This window comes from Bufo gargarizans, chromosome 6 (assembly GCF_014858855.1).
Source record: "Bufo gargarizans isolate SCDJY-AF-19 chromosome 6, ASM1485885v1, whole genome shotgun sequence".
Taxonomy (NCBI): Eukaryota; Metazoa; Chordata; class Amphibia; order Anura; family Bufonidae; genus Bufo; species Bufo gargarizans.
The window spans coordinates 139,593,044-139,613,634 of record NC_058085.1 but is presented as its reverse complement, the minus strand read 5'-3'; the positions used below and the strand labels follow the sequence as shown (position 1 = coordinate 139,613,634).

The window sequence follows — 20,591 nt, the reverse complement described above, 5'->3', positions numbered from 1 at the left end:
TTTGGGGTGCATATGACTTTTTGATCGCTTGCTATTACACTTTTTGTGACGTAAGATGACAAAAAATGGCTTTTTTTACACCGTTTTTATTTTTATTTTTTTACGGTGGTCACCTGAGGGGTTAGGTCATGTGATATTTTTATAGAGCCGGTCGATACGGACGCGGCGATACCTAATATGTATACTTTTTTTTATTTATGTAAGTTTTACACAATGATTTCATTTTTGAAACAAAAAAAATGATGTTTTAGTGTTTCCATAGTCTAAGAGCCATAGTTTTTTCAGTTTTTGGGCGATTATCTTAAGTAGGGTCTCATTTTTTGCGGGATGAGATGACGGTTTGATTGGCACTATTTTGGGGTGCATATGACTTTTTGATCGCTTGCTATTACACTTTTTGTGACGTAAGATGACAAAAAATGGCTTTTTTTACACCGTTTTTATTTTTATTTTTTTACGGTGGTCACCTGAGGGGTTAGGTCATGTGATATTTTTATAGAGCCGGTCGATACGGACGCGGCGATACCTAATATGTATACTTTTTTTTATTTATGTAAGTTTTACACAATGATTTCATTTTTGAAACAAAAAAAATGATGTTTTAGTGTTTCCATAGTCTAAGAGCCATAGTTTTTTCAGTTTTTGGGCGATTATCTTAAGTAGGGTCTCATTTTTTGCGGGATGAGATGACGGTTTGATTGGCACTATTTTGGGGTGCATATGACTTTTTGATCGCTTGCTATTACACTTTTTGTGACGTAAGATGACAAAAAATGGCTTTTTTTACACCGTTTTTATTTTTATTTTTTTACGGTGGTCACCTGAGGGGTTAGGTCATGTGATATTTTTATAGAGCCGGTCGATACGGACGTGGCGATACCTAATATGTATACTTTTTTTTTATTTATGTAAGTTTTACACAATGATTTCATTTTTGAAACAAAAAAAATGATGTTTTAGTGTTTCCATAGTCTAAGAGCCATAGTTTTTTCAGTTTTTGGGCGATTATCTTAAGTAGGGCCTCATTTTTTGCGGGATGAGATGACGGTTTGATTGTTACAATTTTGGCGTACATGCGACTTTTTTGATCACTTTTATTACCTTTTTTTGGGAAGTAAGGTGGACAAAATTTCAATTTCATCATAGTTTTTTATTTTTTATTTTTATGGCGTTCACCGTTCGGGTAAAGTAACATGACCGTTTTATAGATCAGGTCGTTACGGACGCGGCGATACCAAACATGTGTAGGGAATTTTATTTTTTTAATTTTTAATCAGTGATAAATGTGTTTTTTGATTTTTACCTTTTTTTCACTTTTTTTTTTACCCAGACCCACTTGGTTCTTGAAGATCCAGTGGGTCTGATGTCTGTATAATACAGTACAGTACAATATATATTGCACTGTACTATATTTTACTTACACTGAACAGATCTATGCTTTCAGCACAGATCTGTTCAGCACCATGGACAGCAGGACGCCTGAGAGGCGTCCTGTTGCCATGGGAACCTTCCCCGTCTGCTCAGTTATGGTCAGAACTGCGCAGACGGGGAAGGGTAAGGACGGGGCTCTGGGGGGGCTGTCTGGGGGCTCTCTCCCTCTCCATTGGGGGGCTGCAAAGGCACTGCAGCCCCCCGATCGGAGAGGGAGGGAGCTCCCTCTTACTGTTAACTTTTTCCATACAGCGGTCCGTACGGACCGCTGTATGGAAAGGGTTAAACGGCTGACATCGCATCACCGATGTCAGCCGTTTATACCAGGGTGCCAGCAATGTGCTGGCACCCTGGTATACCCACTGTACACCAACGATTATGCAATAGGAGGCGGGCGGGGGATCGCGATCCCGCCTGCCGCACCGCCCGCCTCCCGCACCGCCCCCACCGCCCGCAACACCCCCCCTGCACCTCCCACCGGGCTAAAATCATTCAGAGGTGCAGGGGGGGTGATAAATATATATTTTCGCCACACTAAAGTTTCTGATCGCCGCGGTCAGGGACCGCAGCGATCAGAAACTGCAGAAAGCGCAACAAACCGCAGGTCTGAATTGACCTGCGGTTTGTTGCGATCGCGGACATGGGGGGGTCACGGGACCCCCCCGCGCATTTAGCCGAGGTGCCTGCTCAATGATTTGAGCAGGCACCTTGTTCCGATCACAGCCGGCCGCACGGCAGTGATCGGAACAACACATGACGTACCGGTACGTCATGTGTCCTTAAGGACTCGGGAAACATGCCGTACCGATACGTCATGTGTCCTTAAGGGGTTAACGGCCAGCACATCATTCCTGTATGGCCTGGCTTGTGACAGTATGTGCAACTGTATCGCCTCTGAGCATTGAAGCACTCAGGAGGGCGTCCACCAGAGTTTTTGGGATATATTTTTTTATGATCAGGAGGGAAATGCTTCCTTGGTAATGGCGTCTCATCCTCCAGCACTTAGGGTTTTCAAACTGTTCTAGTTTTTTACATACTTTCAACTTACTTTGACTTTTGGTCAGGAAGTTCTCTGTCAAGGCAGCAACTGCATCAGGAACTGGAGCTTGGGTTGCCTGACTGACTGTAGGGCAACATTTTGGAGATACAACTGGCTTATCCATATATATTTCAGCAGGCCTAGTAGGCTCTTATTGTGGGTTTCTTCCCAGAATACTGATGGCTAACTCTTTGAAGTCTAGGAAAGTAGAACTTGAGTGCTGAGCAGCTAACATCCTTAACTGACTCTTTAAGGCTTCTGTACTAACATCTTCAATGAATTGTTCTTTAAGTGTCTTATCCTCGTTTTCTGCCTCACGGGGATCTACTTATACAACAGCTCTGAGGGCTTCCTATAATGATAATGCAAAGTCTCTGTGTGACTCACCAGATTGCTGTTTCTTGCTAAAGAATCTCATCTTGACCTCTGACACAGTCTTGGGTTCAAAGGTTGTGTAGAGTCATTCAAATATCTGCTCCAACGTTTTCCTCTCTCAGCTTGGCCAGGATTTCACTTCTCTGAGGGCAGCTCCTTCCAAATGCGCAATAAGAATTTCCATTTGTTGTTCTACTGACACAGGGTACAACCTGAATACAGCAAGATTTTTTCTTTAAAGTCTCTTAAAGTGTGAGCTTCCCCAAAGTATCATGGGAACCAGGGTGCCCCAAAGTAGTAAGGCATTGTTAAAGGCATCATACTTGGTGCTGCAGCGGCTGGTGATGCTTTAGGACCGGCTGAGGCCACTGCGGGGGACATGTTGAGGTCAGGCTGCACATTATCTTCCTGTACCGACATAGTAACGGCAGGTGCTCAATAGAATGTAGGTTAAACACGGCTTTGCACACTTGTTATGTTACGTTGCTATGGGCCACCTTTATTTTGTGGGTCTATGGCCCTTTAAGAATCGCAGTGCCGGCTGAATAGGGTGCTCGGTAGGGTAGCTTGCATTCCAAACAGTCCCGACTAGAGTTAATCTCTCCTAAAATCACTACTTTAGGTACCTGGTAGGTCCTTAGGTTTGCAGGTGAGTTGGAGCACTATGATATGCTCATTCCATGGAGGATGGCTGGTATCCGTCTTCCCTTTACTTTACTCCCACTTGGTTACACGCGTAGTCTCGCGTCTTTTTCGGGCGTGTGCACGCACGTCACGCTCCCCTCTTGCGCCGGCTCCTCCCTCCAGTGCGTCTGACAGACAGGAGAGGTGGCGCAGTGTTTTGCATACAGAGTCGGCCTTCCCGGATCACTACAATGGAGGTGTAAGGGGCCGTCTAAGTTATTTTGCATATAAGGGTGGCACTTAATTTTCCCACCAAGCGGGGCATTTTGCAGAGTAATAGGGCAGCAGTAATTAGAAATATACTTCAGGCGGCCATTTTGGGTGCAAGGAAAAAGCCAATTCAGTCACAGCAAGCAGCTTTAGTGACACAAAAATCAGCGAAAAATCCAAAATCCTGTTCATGTCGCCAATTTTTGCAACACACCAGCCACAGGGGGATAACTTGTGAGGTGACTGTGTACCGGCCAGGTGGTGATCGAGGTGCCCTTGATGGTGATTGGATTTTCTGCGGCTGGGCCCCTGAATTAGGTAGTATCGTGATGCCAGCACCTTGGTGGTGCAAAATGATGAGAGTGGTGGTAATATGCAGATGGAAAAATGAGGCAGGGTTTGAATCCAACTCTCTCTCTCTCATATATATGGAACTTGAATACTGTAAATCCAGGTAACAGGCTGTATATGTGGCTATATCTCAGGCTATGGTAGGAGGTTGTGTACTCACAGGTATTTAGTCCTGAATCTGGTCCTTATTCCAGCTTATTAATGGTGAGGCTGCCGGAAGCTAATAAATCCTTCACCTTGAATCCAAAGGTCCTTAAAGCCTGGTAAAATGACTATTGTCCTTTGTAACTTTATCCACTCCTTCTCACTTGAGCTGACTTCCACTATCACAGCTATCTACTGCACTCTCACTCCTTCAACTACTACTCCTCTGCCTCCAAAACTAGGCCTGAACTGAGGTATATATACTTTGGTGCTATCCCCATCTAGTGGTGGAATATGTGTAATGCACCTAACAGCCTGTTAACAGGGATCTTTATACAAAAGTGCAATACAGCATGATACAACATATAATATAACAACTTTGCAGTACCCACGTACACGAGTGGGACACTGCACATGCACACGGTCCAGATCCTCCTGGGCAGCATTAGCTTTTGTGAAATAAACGTGAAGGGTAGTAGCCACACATATAGTTATTAAAGGGGGTGTCTCCTCTGAGACATTAGGTGCACTAGGATATTCCCTCCTTATAGCTGTGGGTCCCAATGCTGGGACTTGCACCTATATCGGTGACATGGCCACACAAGTTAAGTGTGCTGGAGGAGTCCGGTCGGGCCACCACCAAGCACTTTCTCCATTGAACTGAATTGGAGAGCACAACACATGACCGTCCAGTGCTCCCATTCATTTTTATGGGCCCGATGGAAACAGCCTATACAGCGCACAGCTATTTTTGGAGGACCCATAGAAAAGTAAGGGAGGGGATGATGTGCTTGTGCAGTGCGCTCACCAGCACTTTCATGTTCTCAATATAGGTGCATGTACATGCGCTGGTACGCAACTATAAGCTATAAGTCAATGTTGGCATATCCTAGCGATATGCCCCTATCGTCTTTGTTGAGACAACCCCTTTTAAGCTTTTGGCCCTTCCTCAATATTGCAAGGCACATTTGTGTTTTTGTTGTTTGACAACTTCACACAATCTGCCTTGTCACGAGAAATAATGCTAGTTAAAGGGGTTATCCAGGTTCAGGGCTGAACCCAGACATACCCATATTTTCACCCAGACTACCCCACTAAGCTCAGCGGAATCGCGCAGGACAGAGGCATTTTTGGAGATTCGGTAACGTACAGGGGTCTCCATTGTGTTGCCAGGCGGAGGCTTGCGCCCATCATTGAGCCCCGTGACGTCACCAGCACTGATGGGCCGGCTTTAGCTCTGCCCTACCCTGCAAAACAGCTAGGGCAGCGCTAAACCCTGCCCATTAGAGCTGATAACGTCACAAAATACACTGGCAGAATTCTCCACCAATTCTCCAATGTTCTCTAAGGGAGGACATTGGAGCTTGAAATGCTCCGTTGCTGACATCAGGGCGGCTGCCCAGGTGCAATTCTGTCTATGTCTGGCAGGGCCGGCGTCAGCATCTGGCATACCCGGGCAACTGTCGGGGCCCACTGTTCCTTAGGGGGCCCACTTGTTTCCGCGGCCTCTTTAACCACTTCAGCCCCGCTAGCTAAAACCCCCTTCATGACCAAGCCACTTTTTACACTTCTGCACTACACTACTTTCACCGTTTATCGCTCGGTCATGCAACTTACCCCCCAAATGAATTTTACCTCCTTTTCTTCTCACTAATAGAGCTTTCATTTGGTGGTATTTCATTGCTGCTGACATTTTTACATTTTTTGTTATTAATCGAAATTTAACTATTTTTTTGCAAAAAAAAATGACATTTTTCACTTTCAGCTGTAAAATTTTGCAAAAAAAACGACATCCATATATAAATTTTTCGCTAAATTTATTGTTCTACATGTCTTTGATATAAAAGAAAATGTTTGGGCAAAAAAAAAAATGGTTTGGGTAAAAGTTATAGCGTTTACAAACTATGGTACAAAAATGTGAATTTCCGCTTTTTGAAGCAGCTCTGACTTTCTGAGCACCTGTCATGTTTCCTGAGGTTCTACAATGCCCAGACAGTAGAAAAACCCAACAAATGACCCCATTTCGGAAAGTAGACACCCTAAGGTATTCGCTGATGGGCATAGTGAGTTCATAGAACTTTTTATTTTTTGTCACAAGTTAGCGGAAAATGATGATTTTATTTTAATATTTTTTTTTCTTACAAAGTCTCATATTCCACTAACTTGCGACAAAAAATAAAAACTTCTAGGAACTCGCCATGCCCCTCACGGAATACCTTGGGGTGCCTTCTTTCCAAAATGGGGTCACTTGTGAGGTAGTTATACTGCCCTGGCAATTTAGGGGCCCAAATATGTGAGAAGAACTTTGCAATCAAAATGTGTAAAAAATTACCGGTGAAATCCGAAAGGTGCACTTTGGAATATGTGCCCCTTTGCCCACCTTGGCTGCAAAAAAGTGTCACACATCTGGTATCGCTGTACTCAGGAGAAGTTGGGGAATGTGTTTTGGGGTGTCATTTTACATATACCCATGCTGGGTGAGAGAAATATCTTGGCAAAAGACAACTTTTCCCATTTTTTTATACAAAGTTGGCATTTGAATAAGATATTTTTCTCACCCAGCATGGGTATATGTAAAATGACACCCCAAAACACATTCCCCAACTTCTCCTGAGTACGGCGATACCAGATGTGTGACACTTTTTTGCAGCCATGGTGGGCAAAGGGGCCCACATTCCAAAGTGCACCTTTCGGATTTCGCAGGCCATTTTTTACACATTTTGATTGCAAAGTTCTTCTCACACATTTGGGCCCCTAAATTGCCAGGGAAGTATAACTACCCCACAAGTGACCCCATTTTGGAAAGAAGACACCCCAAGGTATTCCGTGAGGGGCATGGCGAGTTCCTAGAATTATTTTTTTTTTGTCGCAAGTTAGTGGAATATGAGATTTTGTAAGGAAAAAAGAAGAAAAATGAAAAATCATCATTTTCCGCTAACTTGTGACACAAAAAAAAAAATTCTAGGAACTCGCCGTGCCCCTCACGGAATACTTTGGGGTGTCTTCTTTCCAAAATGGGGTCAGTTGTGGCGTAGTTATACTGCCCTGGCAATTTAGGGGCCCAAATGTGTGAGAAGTACCTTGCAATCAAAATGTGTAAAAAATGGCCTGCGAAATCCGAAAGGTGCACTTTGGAATGTGGGCCCCTTTGCCCACCATGGCTGCAAAAAAGTGTCACACATCTGGTATCGCCGTACTCAGGAGAAGTTGGGGAATGTGTTTTGGGGTGTCATTTTACATATACCCATGCTGGGTGAGAGAAATATCTTGGCAAAAGACAACTTTTCCCATTTTTTTATACAAAGTTGGCATTTGAATAAGATATTTTTCTCACCCAGCATGGGTATATGTAAAATGACACCCCAAAACACATTCCCCAACTTCTCCTGAGTACGGCGATACCACATGTGTGACACTTTTTTGCAGCCTAGATGCGCAAAGGTGCCCAAATTCCTTTTAGGAGGGCATTTTTAGACATTTGGATTCCAGACTTCTTCTCACACTTTTGGGCCCCTAAAAAGCCAGGGCAGTATAAATACCCCACATGTGACCCCACTTTGGAAAGAAGACACCCCAAGGTATTCAATGAGGGGCCTGGCGAGTTCATAGAATTTTTTTTTTTTTGCATAAGTTAGCAGAAATAGATTTTTTTTTTGTTTTTTTCTCACAAAGTCTCACTTTCCGCTAACTTAGGACAAAAATTTCAATCTTTCATGGACTCAATAGGCCCCTCACGGATTACCTTGGGGTGTCTTCTTTCCGAAATGGGGTCACATGTGGGGTATTTATACTGTCCTGGCTTTTTAGGGGCCCTAAAGCGTGAGAAGAAGTCTGGAATATAAATGTCTAAAAATGTTTACGCATTTGGATTCCGTGATGGGTATGGTGAGTTCATGTGAGATTTTATTTTTTGACACAAGTTAGTGGAATATGAGACTTAGTAAGAAAAAACAAACAAAAAAATATATATATTTCCGCTAACTTGGGCCAAAAAAATGTCTGAATGGAGCCTTACAGGGGGGGTGATCAATGACAGGGGGGTGATCAATGACAGGGGGGTGATCACCCATATACACTCCCTGATCACCCCCCTGTCATTGATCACCCCCCTGGTAAGGCTCCATTCAGACGTCCGTATGATTTTTACGGATCCATGGATACATGGATCGGATCCGCAAAACACATGCGGACGTCTGAATGGAGCCTTATAGGGGGGTGATCAATGACAGGGGGTGATCAGGGAGTGTATATGGGTGATCACCACTCTGTCATTGATCACCCCCCTGTAAGGCTCCATTCAGACGTCCGAATGATTTTTACGGATCCATGGATCGGATCCGCAAAACACATGCGGACGTCTGAATGGAGCCTTACAGGGGGGTGATTAATGACAGGGGAGTGATCAATGACAGGGGGTGATCAGGGAGTGTATATGGGTGATCACCCGCCTGTCATTGATCACCCCCCCTGTAAGGCTCCATTCAGACATCCGCATGTGTTTTGCGGATCCGATCCATGTATCCATGGATCCGTAAAAATCATATGGACGTCTGAATGGAGCCTTACAGGGGGGTGATCAATGACGGGGGGGGGGTGATCAATGACAGGGGGGTGATCAATGACAGGGGGGTGATCAGGAAGTTTATATGGGGTGATCATGGGTTCATAAGGGGTTAATAAGTGACGGGGGGGTGTAGTGTAGTGTGGTGTTTGGTGCGACTTTACAGAGCTACCTGTGTCCTCTGGTGGTCGATCCAAACATGGGGACCACCAGAGGACCAGGTAGCAGGTATATTAGACGCTGTTATCAAAACAGCGTCTAATATACCTGTTAGGGGTTAAAAAAAATCACATCTCCAGCCTGCCAGCGAGCGATCGCCGCTGGCAGGCTGGAGATCCACTCGCTTACCTTCCGTTCCTGTGAGCGTGCGCGCCTGCGTGCGCGCGTTCACAGGAAATCTCGGGTATCGCGAGATGACGCGCCGATGCGTCCAGGAGGAGTAAATCAACCACCTCCCGGACGCATTGGTGCGTTAGGCAGTCGGGAGGTGGTTAAAGGGAACCTGGCATGTGGATATTTGATTATAATCTAACTAATTATATACAATCATTAACTACTAAAAAGTATCTTAGATGTATTAACTTACTGGTGTGACAGATGGTTACCTCATAATATACACACAAAGATGCTGCATGCTAATGAGCTGATTTGAGTCCAGCGTGATGTCATTGAGTCCAGCGTGACGTAATTTTTTAAATTCAGAGCTATAGCCTCTCCCCTGCCCACCTGCTGCTGATTCATATGGAAAAAAACTGTCAATCGGCAGCAGGTAGACGGGGAGAGTCAGGAGCTCATGAATATTCAGGACTCATCATTATGAGCTGAAGCTTTTCAATACAAGATGTTGGCAGATTGACTGGGTCAATTAAAGAAAGTGACCTAGCTTTTTGCTAAGAGAATTAGTCACTTATTTATGTTGCTCTTAGTTAGGACACCATAAAACTAGTGACAGGTTCCCTTTAAACATTTTGACATACTTTAACTTTATGCTGCTGCTGCGCTGCGCTGCCATCTCACAGGATCTCCAGCAGATCGGAGGAGGACTGGAGGAACGTGCACGTGAACACAGCAGGGGCGGAGCAGAGGCGTAGCTGATCAGCAGCGGGAGAGTAGCTGAAGACACTGAGCGCCGAAGAAACCAGGAGCAGGGCAGCCGTCAGTGTGAGATGTGAGTGACTCTGACATGTGACCACTAACACCACACACCAGTAACATGAGGGGGTGGCTGCAGGGCTAATGCATGGTGTGGTGCTTTAATGCATGGTGTTGTGTTTTTGGGGAGGGACCCCCCCCAAACCTCTTTGTGGGGGAATTCTTTAGACCCCCCCCCCCCCAGTATACCTAACCTCAGGCTACCACATCTAATGTAATGTATATGGATGGGAAATGCACAGCAAGCAGTAAAGCAAATATTCCTAAAGGCTCAGTCAGCAGCATGTCCAGCCTTAGTCAGCGGTGAGTGAGTCTGTCATTACTGATAACTTCAGTGATAAGTTATCAGTAATGACAGACTCACTCACTGCTGACTAAGGCTGGACATGCTGCTGACTAAGCCTTTAGGAATATTTGCTTTACTGCTTGCTGTGCATTTCTTTTCCTTGTTCATATACATGAATTTACATAATGTGGCAGCCCCACTCACTATGCGGTGCTGAGACAATGGATGGAGCAGACTGCGGCCGTGAGCCTGCCCCATACACAGCAGGTTCTGTGGTGATCTCACCATCGTATAAGTGTCTGTCCATATGTATGTGTCTGTCCCTGTGTGTGTGTGTATGTGTGTCTCTCCATGTGTGTGTCACCATCACCATGCCCACAGTGTTCCTATGTCTTGACGCTGCTGCATCAGGACATTCTGTGCGGGGCAAGAAGAAGAAGGAAGAAGAGGCAGCGCTACCAGCATGGAAGTCCCGTGGGAGAGGCACAGGGAGGCACACTAAGGACGTAAGTAACACTACCCCATGATCTACAGTAGTGTTATCTGTGGTTTTACATAGGACTGCAGGTAATACTACCACATTATCAGCTCTAGTGTTAACTGTGGTTTTTACATAGGACTGCAGGTAACACTACCACATTAACAGCACTAGTGTTATTTGTGGTTTTACATAGGACTACAAGTAATACTACTACATTTTCTGTACTCAGATAGCATCACTGTGTTGTCTGTGGTTTTACATAGGACTGCAGGTGATATCTACTACAATATCTGTACTCAGAGAGTTATAACTATGTAAGGGGGCCCACTGAGACTTTATCGCCCAAGAGCCCAAATGAACCTGGAGCCGACCCTGATGTCCAGCTTCAGCTCTGAAACCCGGACAACACCTTTAGGGTCTATTCACACGTCCGTTGTTTGTTTCCTGATCTGTTCCGTTTTTTGCTGAACAGATCTGGACCAGATCTGGACCCATTCATTTTCAATGGGTCCTGAAAAAAAACGGACAGCACAATGTCAGATTTTTTTTCAGGACCCATTGAAAATGAATGGGTCCAGATCTGGTCCAGATCTGTTCAGCAAAAAAACGGAACAGATCAGGAAAGAAACAACGGACGTGTGAATGGACCCTTAACAGCAGCATGTCCCTTGCGTGTCCCTTGTGCTAATCACGCTAGTTATGTGAGAGCGATATCTGGAAATCATTAACTAAAGAATGAAATTTAAATTTAGCGCTCTGTAGTTAAGGAATTCGTGATGATGCTGATTCACATGGACCGTGGCTCATGTGAAAGGGCACAAGATTGACCGATGAACAAGCATTTGCTTGTTCATGTGCCAATCGGAGGGAATACGATCAATAAGGAGCTGAAAGATAGCCCATTATTGATCGTGCAACATGACATGTTCAGGGTTCAGCCACCTTTGGCACTATTGCCGTTTTGAAACTAAAACACCCAAGGGCGTTTATAATAAACGCAGTGTAGTGATCCGATGGGAGATTTACTTTCACAGCAGCTGGAGTGCCCAAGGTTGCTGATCCCCTGTGCTGGACAAAAAGCACACACACAGTCAAGTAAACTCATTTTTTTTATTCCTATAAAAAATAACAATATGTATATATAAATAACAAAAAAATATATATATATAACTGCTGAAACTTTGAGGGGGAGGTGGACCGTCGCGGTGTGGCCTGTCTTGAGCTGGCAATGCTAGCCCTCTGTGTAGGCTGAATAAAAATGACGGGCCTCAGGAAAGGATGCAGGGTGGATTTGTAGGGTGTGGAAAGAAGAACGGTCTGATCTAGAGTGTTTCCGAGCATGTGTGGAGGAGGGAGTTTGGAAAGAAGTGGAAGGAAAATAGTGTGGAGGAGGAGAAGAAGAAAGAGAGGCAGGAGGGGACACATGCTCAAGGGTGTGGAAATGGGATGGTGTTCGGGAATAGGATGGTGTTCTGGAATAGGAAGGTTGCCAGGAATGGGAAGGTTGCTGGAAAGGGGAAGGTTGCTGGAAGTGGGATGGGATTATGTGTGGTATAGAGTTAGGTTTGGGATGGGAGGCAGGGTTTGGCTGGGGACAGGTGCAAAATTTCCCACGACCTCTTCTTGAAGTAATGCAGCTGCTTGGGCAACATTTGGTCCATCACAGGGACAAATGTTAGCGCATAATGGTAGTTGGGGTTGAGATGATGCGCTGACTCTGCCCCCTCCCAGCGGCAGATCAAGTCCTCCCTTCCTACCTTTATTTCTTCTGCAAAACCTTCTAGAGCGTCAGACATGACCTCTACAAGGTTCACATAGTCTTTGTGATGGCTCCTACTAGATCTCTGGCTGCTCAACGGGGCTCTCAAATGTGGTCTGAAACTTAAGAGCCTCTGTTGAGCAGAGGGACCTAGTAGGGGACCGGGACTGTCCTGAGTAGGTGCATGGCAGACAGGAGGGCTTGTGTTGGTGGTTGATTCTGGGTCCGCCTCAAGAGGTTGTTCAGGCTCTCGAGTGCTGCTGGCAGTTCTGTAGAAAAAAAAAGTAAATAATTGACCTTCAAATACTGCATCTAAGTTCTATGCTATGGCTGCCTCCAACCATAGGGGGCTGCCCGAAACAGAGGGGCCAAACGCTCTTCTGTCTCGGACAGCCCCTTGCACTCAGAGGGAGAGAACTGCTGTCCCTCTGACCATAGGGGGCTGTCCAAAACAGAAGAGCCAAACGCTCCTCTGTCTCAGACAGCCCCTTGCACTAAGAGGGAGAGAACTGCTGTCCCTCCGACCGTAGGTGGCTGCCCGAAACAGAGGGGACAAACGCTCCTCTGTCTCAGACAGCCCCTTGCACTCAGAGGGAGAGGAAAGCAAATGCTTTTTCCAGGACTTAAAAAAAAAAAAATTACCTTCTTAGCAGCAGCGTCCTTCTTAGGAACCCCAAGGCCGCACTATACATATAAGGCGGCCTTGAGGTTGCTCTGGATCCATTCGGTGCCTGAACCTCCTGGATGTAGTCCCTCTTGAAGCGGTCCTGGATAGACCGCCACCGAATGACAACAGTTTTTACTGTGAATTATTTTATTTATTTTTTATTAGCATGATGTTAGGTTTACAACAATAGGAATGTTCATTAAAAAAACATATTGCTGTACTGACCACATTGCCTCTGAGCCGCCGCGGTCAAATCCCCCCATCTAGTGAACAACCTCACACTAATCTCCCTCCAGAGCCGCTGGGTGCGATGATGGTCGGCATGGTGGCGGTCAGTGTGGCATATAAAGCGGGACGCGGCTCCACCAGTTGGATGAGAAGTTTGTTGTCGATGTGAGGGACAACGAACTCCTCATCTTCCCTGGCGGAGCCTCTGGAACCCTGAAAGAAAAATAAAAATAAAATTTAGTTAAAAGTCCAAAAACCAAATGCAAATTAGAAGTACTTATTCAATACTTACACATCACTGACTGCCACGGGCTCTCCCACGAACTCTGGAGGAGACTGGGGGATCCTGCCTGGCGGCTCTAGGTGCTGGTTGCTGAAAAAAATTTATTAAAAAATTGTAAACCATAATTTTATTTTTTTATTTTTAAAAGATATTTTATTGATGCAGCGAAAGTCACAACACTTTATGCATTGTCATTACACAATACGGAGAAGCATACATTGGAATCATCATATAGAGATGTACAGTACAATGGAATATTGTGTCAGATGTTAAACAGACAATATAACAATATTTTAAACAAATTTTCATGTCTTGAGTACCTTCTTCTGAACAAATAACAAAACATTATAATAACGTAAACTGATGCAGCCTGGTGGAAGGGAGGGTCAGGTAAGTACTTATACACTGTTAGAGTAAGTAATTAAGTGAGGTTCCTACATTTTTTCCAGGCACCCCATGTACCTTCAAAGTGAGGTGTTAAATTAGACTCCCAGTGGGCCATTTGTTCCATACGGTAAACCTGGTCACATCTGTTGAGCCAGTGTGAGATATCTGGGAAAGCGGTTTATTTTCAGTGCGCTGCAATTAGTATTCGCGCTGTCGCTTACTTGTGTTGGCACAAGCATTCCTTCTGTTTCGAGTGTGTGGTGAATGGGATAATCCCCAGAAGGCAGAACTGTGGTGATTGGTTTACCCCATTTTTGAAGAGTTTAGACAGAGTCTCACATACATGTGTCCAATAAGGGACACGACCACCAAATGTGCAAAAATTTACCTGTGTCTTGGAGGCATCTCCAACATGTCTGTGGAGTTGTCGGAAATAGTTTATTTATTTGTTCTGGTGTGTAGTACCATCTTGTGAGAATTTTGTAGTAGTTCTCCTGCAAGCGCACGCACCTCAATACTCTAGGAGTGCGCGTCAGTAGAGACCTACTGTCGTCTTCTGAAAAAGGCTGTTTCAAATCCTTTTCCCAGTTTGTAATAAAAATGGATTTCCCAGCCTTGCTCTTGGAGAGAAGGGCCGTATATATTTTAGAGATTTTCTTTGAAAGTTCATTAGCACCCATGGCCATCCATTCAAAACATGTGGTTTCCATCTCAGTAGGTGTCTGAAGCTTTCTAAGAGCATGGACGAGATGTGATTATGAATGGTAGATAGGCTCTGAAGTGGAAAATCTTCTATGTTGGGGTCTGCCGTACTAAGGTCATTTCTTAGTATGTCCCATATTACACCTGCGTTATCCTTACAGGCCACTGTCAGTGTGGACCTAAACTCTGGAGTGGAGTCCCATAGCACATCCCTAACTTGGAGTAATGGGGATAGGGGGTTTGTTAGTAGACACCTTTCCAAACTTATGTGCCAGAGCTTAGCCGTGTTGCGTGTTAGCGGGTTATCAACATTTTTGAGAATGTCTTGTTTGTGTGTCGTAGCTAGAATTAGGGAGCGCAGGGGTATTTTGACATGGCTTGTTCAAGGGATATATCCAGTCTCCCTGGGATATTTCACATCCACTTTAAAACGCTAAGACCCTGTATAGCTCTGTAATACTGAAAAAAGTCAGGAACCCCCACTCCCCCTTCTTTGGTTGATTTAATTATTTAGGAGCATGAGAGTCTAGGTCTGCGCTTGTCCCAGAGGAATTGGGCTATTATTCTTTTCAGTTGTGTGAAAAAGGTGCTCAGTAGGGGTATGAGTAGGACCTGCAAATAGTATAGAATTTAGGGAGGATGATTGTTTTACGTAGTGATCTGCATCCAAACCAGGAGGTGAATGGGACATCCTATGATTTAATAATATTGTTGTTTTTGTAGTTTTCCTGGTATAGGTTTTGGGGATTTGGTTAAGGTTTATGCCTAGGAAGGGTATACTATGTGGTGCCCATTTGAATTGAGAGCTTCTTTCTATTGCTACCTGGGTTAATGGGTCTAAAGTGATATTTAGGACTTTTGATTTTGATAAGTTCACTTTAAAATTGGAATATGTGCCAAATTGTTCAATTATTGCATGGATCGCAGGGAAAGCCTCTGTAGGGTTTGACACTAACAGCAGATCATCTGCGAACGCGGCTTGCGTGTGAACCTCCCCCTGTATTTTTATCGCCTGTATCCTATTATCTAGTCCAGTGTTTCCCAACCAGTGTGCCTCCAGCTGTTGCAAAACTACAACTCCCGGCATGCCCGGACAGCCTTTGGTTGTGCGGGCATACTGGGAGTTGTAGTTTTGCAACAGCTGGAGGCACACTGGTTGGGAAACACTGATCTAGTCTAAAGGCCTGCAGCAACAACTCCATTGAGAGGACAAACAGGAGTGGGAATAATGGGCTCCCCTGTCTGGTTCCGTTCCCTATTTTGAAAGAGGGTGACAGGGTACTTTTTACTAGTACCCGGGCAGTAGGGTGTTTGTACATAGCCAATACCACCTTTATGAAATTTTCTGGGATTTTAAAGTGGAGCACGGCTTTTGACATGTACGCCCAATTGACCCTATCAAAAGCCTTCTCGGCGTCGGTGCCGAAAAGGACTAGGGGTGTGGAGGTGCGATGTGCGTAGTGGATCAGGTAATCCGACTTGTGTTCATTCTCCTTTCCCGACTGCTAATAAATCCTACCTGTTCTGCATGGATTAGCCTAGGGAGGAGCGGTTGTAGCCTTAGGGCCAGCATCTTTGCCAGCAACTTTAGGTCATTGTTGAGATATTGGCCTGTAACTTAAGCAGGAAGTAGTATCTTTACCCTCTTTTGGTATGATAGTAATTTGAGCTGTCAGCATGTGAGGATGTAGCGTTTTTCCCTCCCAGGTAGAATTACATGCTAGAAGGAGTCTGGGAAGCAACAGGTCAGGAAAGGAGTCATAATATTTCATAAAGAGGCTGTCTGGGCCCGGGCTTTTGTGTAACAGGGAGGTTTTAAGTGCCTGCTTAAGCTCTATAAGTGTTAATAGTCCACTTAAGGAATCTGTTTGTTTTTTGTTAATCTTAGGGAGATGGAGGGATTTGAGCCAGTCTGTCATTCCCAGGATCCTTGTCTTCTCCTCTCGCTCGTCTACGTGTGGTCTAATATTATAAAGTTGAGAGTAATATTCTGTGAATCTTTTGGCTATCTGATCTGTCTGTTGGAGTGTCTGACCTGCAGCCGATTGAATGCTATGTAGGTATGAGTGGACTTTCCTCTTTTTTAGTTGGGAGAGCATAAATTTTGACGCCTTGTCTCCATGTGCGTAATAACGAAATCTAGCTGAAAGGTATAGTTTTGCAGTTTTTTTGTTGAGTATAGTTTTAAGTTGCGATCTGAGGTAACTGGTGTAGTGTGGAGCTCCTTTTATGCAACAACTCTAGTGACTGGATTTGTGTTTGTATACTTTGGACCTCCGCTTCTCTTTTTCTTTTGGTATATGCACCTAATGAAATAAAGTGACCCCTCATCACTGCCTTGTGAGCGTCCCAGATCACACTTGGAGAAATGTCTTGGGACTCATCGAATGTGAAATACTCCTCAATTTTCCCTGCAATATGTTTCAGATTGTCAGGATTATTTAGCAGCATCTCGTTCAGTCTCCAAATCATCTCCCTCTTAGGGGAGTCAGCAAGGGTGAACTGTAGGTAAATAGGGGTGTGATCAGATAGCACGATTGATCCAATTGAGGCCTGTTTGCAGCATGAGAGGAGTAGCGTAGATACGAGAACGTAGTCTAGCCTTTTGTACGTGACGTGGGCTGGAGTGTAGTATGTAAAATCTTTTTCTCCCGGGTGAAGCGCTCTCCAACTGTCTACTAAACCTGCTTTAGTACTTTGAATGCGCAGTAGTGCATATTGAAGATTGGAGGATGTACCATTGGATCTGTCTATTTCAGGAAACAGTGCAACATTCAAGTCACCTGCCAGAACTGCCAACCCCTCTGTAAATTATTAAAAGCTTCCAGTGCTTTTTTAAGCCATGGGGCTTAAGCTGTGTTAGGTGCATACACACATCCAAAGGTGTATAATTGAGAGCCCAGGGTCCCTTTGATGTATTTGATGTATCTGCCCTCGTCGTCCGTAAGCATGGAGTGCAGCGACCAAGGGAGTCGTCTGTGGAAAGCAATGCTCACACCCTTTGAAGCAGAGTCAGGGGATGTGCTATGGTACCATTGGCTGTATATAAGGTGTCCCAACCTTGGGACATGCTTAGTCTGGAAGTGTGTTTCCTGTAATAACAGGACGTCCACCTTTTACTTATTTAACATGTTGCAGATCTGACTCCTCTAATCGTCGCCATAGTAAACAAAAAACAAACTGAGCACAGCTCTAGGTTGAAGCTGCAACCATGTCTCATACATATAACTATGCTACGGGCGTAGGCTCCCACCAAGAGGATCATATTGGGATGAACGGGCAGATTCAGTACATGGCTAAACCTCAAACGTAAATCTTACAAAGAGGGATGGTTATGAGTAGGAGAAGAGTAATAGAATATCTGACAGAATAAAAGAAAGAAATGTTTGTTGCTGGTAGTCCAACATATACAATAGCATTTCACCCATCCCTTTGGATTCTGAGGTAGGTATGGATTGGGTGTTCAAGGAGAATCTCAGTCCTTTTACGTAGCACTTTTTCGGTTGACTGGTGTCCCATATTTTCTCTGTTGCCTAAAGCGTCTCCCTGATCCTGCTGGGGTCCAGGTGGAGATCATGGGTAGAACAGGTAACTTTGTTAGCTCTTGTACCTGGTTCCAGTCGTGGATTTGCAGGTCTGTCACTTCAAGGAAGTCATACAGTCATTTAAGATCAACATACACTTGCACCACCATTTTCCTCTCTGGTGTGTTGACAAGCAGGCCAAAGGGGAATAGCCACTTGTATGTAATTTTACGCCTTTATAGCACATCTAATAGTGGTTTAAGCGCCCTTCTCTTCTTCAGCGTTATTGGCGAGAGGTCTTGATAGATTGAGATAATCTCATTTGAATATTTTAAAGGTGCAGCTTTCCTAGTGGCTTTGAGTATCATTTCTTTAGTTTGGAAGCTAGTGAGCTTACAATATAATGTCTCTCGGCGGTTCCGTTGGGCTTGGCAGAGGCCTCAGGGCACGGTGCGCCCTTTCCATCTTTATTTTGTCTGCCATGTCTGCGCCTAGCAGTTCAGCAAAGAAGTCCCGCAGCACATGTAAGAAGGAGTCCACTGTTATAGATTATGGGAACCCCTTCAGTCTTAATTTATTCCGCCTACCTCGGTTATCTTGGTCCTCCAACTGATTGTAGAGGTAGTTCAGGTGGGCTTGGGTATAGTCCATATTGTGAGAAATCACTGTCTCAAACTCCACTATGGCCGCCTGGGAGTTCTCTAGTGCATCCACTCTATCCCCCAGCTGTTTAATGTCCTGCTTGAAGTCTTTAATCTCCTGCATGAGAGGGTCTAGTGCTTCAGCTAAAAGCTGGCGCATAAATGCTCTTGAAACAGGTTGGTGTTCCTGTATAACAGGTGCTGCCGCTACACTTCCCTCCTCATCTTCTGAATCAGTATCTGCTGGAGGCTGGGTCAGCTCTGTGCGCGGTGCCATATTAGCTGGGGTCCTTGCGGTAGGTGTACTCGCTTTTGTGACGAATCTGTCATGGTCTCCTTGCCCAGATGTCCCTTTAATTGTGCCCGGAGTGTCTCTGGATCGCTCCTTGTTGATTTTACCCATGTTTATTGGGTTTTGATATTTTTTTTATAAGAATATAACTATATACTGTATACTTGCTTCTTGCAAGCCTTGGTCCCTGCTCGGTCCACCTCCCCTCGGTGACACCGAGGCCCCAGGTGGTGAGCCGGCCCCAGCAGGTGAGCCGGAGGATGTTGAAGAAGACGTCTAGAATAAAAGCACATACTGATTAGCAATGAATCAAACAATATTACAAACTCCAAGCGTTGCTTATTATACTTACCGGCTGCCTTATGCGACGGCGCCTTCTGGGTGGGCTTCTCTGTTAAGATGGTGAAGACATCTGTAATACTAGACCAAACGCAGATTAAAAAATGTTATATGAACATGTTTAGAGCAACATTGACAGAGATATCAAATTTATAACATATTTATTTAAAGAACTTACTTTGGAGGAGATAAGCTGGTGCTTGCCCACCACCGAAATTTCTTATAATTAAGGTTTTTTGGAAATGCTAAAAAAAAATATAAAAAAATCTATTATTCCAATGATCATGTTTTTGAAGTACAAATAAAAAAAAGGAGTGTAGATGTGAGGCAAGGAGGCAGATGTGAAGCACGGTGGCAGATGAGAGGCACAGTGGAAAAAGTGAAGCATGGCGGCTGAGGAGAGGCATATGGTGGCTGATGAGAATCACAGTGGCCATAAGTCTCCCCACAGTGCCATAATCTCCCCCACAGTGCCATAAACCTCCCCATCCCATAAGCCCCCCAAGTGCCAGCAGCCCCTCCTCGGTGCCATAAGTCCCCCCAGTGCCATCTGCCCCCAAGTGCCATAAGCCCCCCAAGTGCCATCAGCCCCCCAAGTGCCAGCAGCCCCCCCAGGTCCAGCAGCCACCCAAGTGCAATAAGCCCCCCAAGTGCCAGCAGACCCCCAAGTGCCAGAAGCCCCCCTCAGTGCCATAAGCCCCCCCCCCCCTCAGTGACATCAGCTTCCCCCATAGATAGATATATAGAAAGTGTCACGGACGTTCCCGTGGCAGGTACCAGGAGATCGGAGAGACTGGCAACTTGTGGGTTAAATTGACAAGTTCACTGTGGATCTTATTGTGTCTGTGTTTTGGTGAATGCCACACCCCTTGCTTGAGGTGTTGCTTGTTGGTAATTTACTTTTCCCATAAGTAGCCGCTTCTCACTCTTGGAGGTGCAGTTTATAGATTTTCTTCCTGCCTTCTAACTAGTGCTTCTGGAATTGACAGTTTTCTACTTTCAGATAAGTCTTGTCTTTTCTTATTGTTTTGTGTTTGTTATATTCCCTGTTGTTT

At 44.9% G+C, this 20,591-nt stretch overlaps 1 long non-coding RNA gene across 1 annotated transcript; it reads right to left on the bottom strand.

Moving 5' to 3' along the window:
• Window positions 1–11,921: 11,921 nt before the first annotated feature.
• On the bottom strand, window positions 11,922–13,670 carry LOC122942607. Its single transcript, XR_006390601.1, has 3 exons — window positions 13,366–13,670; window positions 13,116–13,275; window positions 11,922–12,742 (listed from the first exon to the last, which is right to left on the bottom strand). It is a non-coding gene; the product is annotated as an uncharacterized LOC122942607 (long non-coding RNA).
• Between the last annotated feature and the right edge of the window lie 6,921 nt (window positions 13,671–20,591).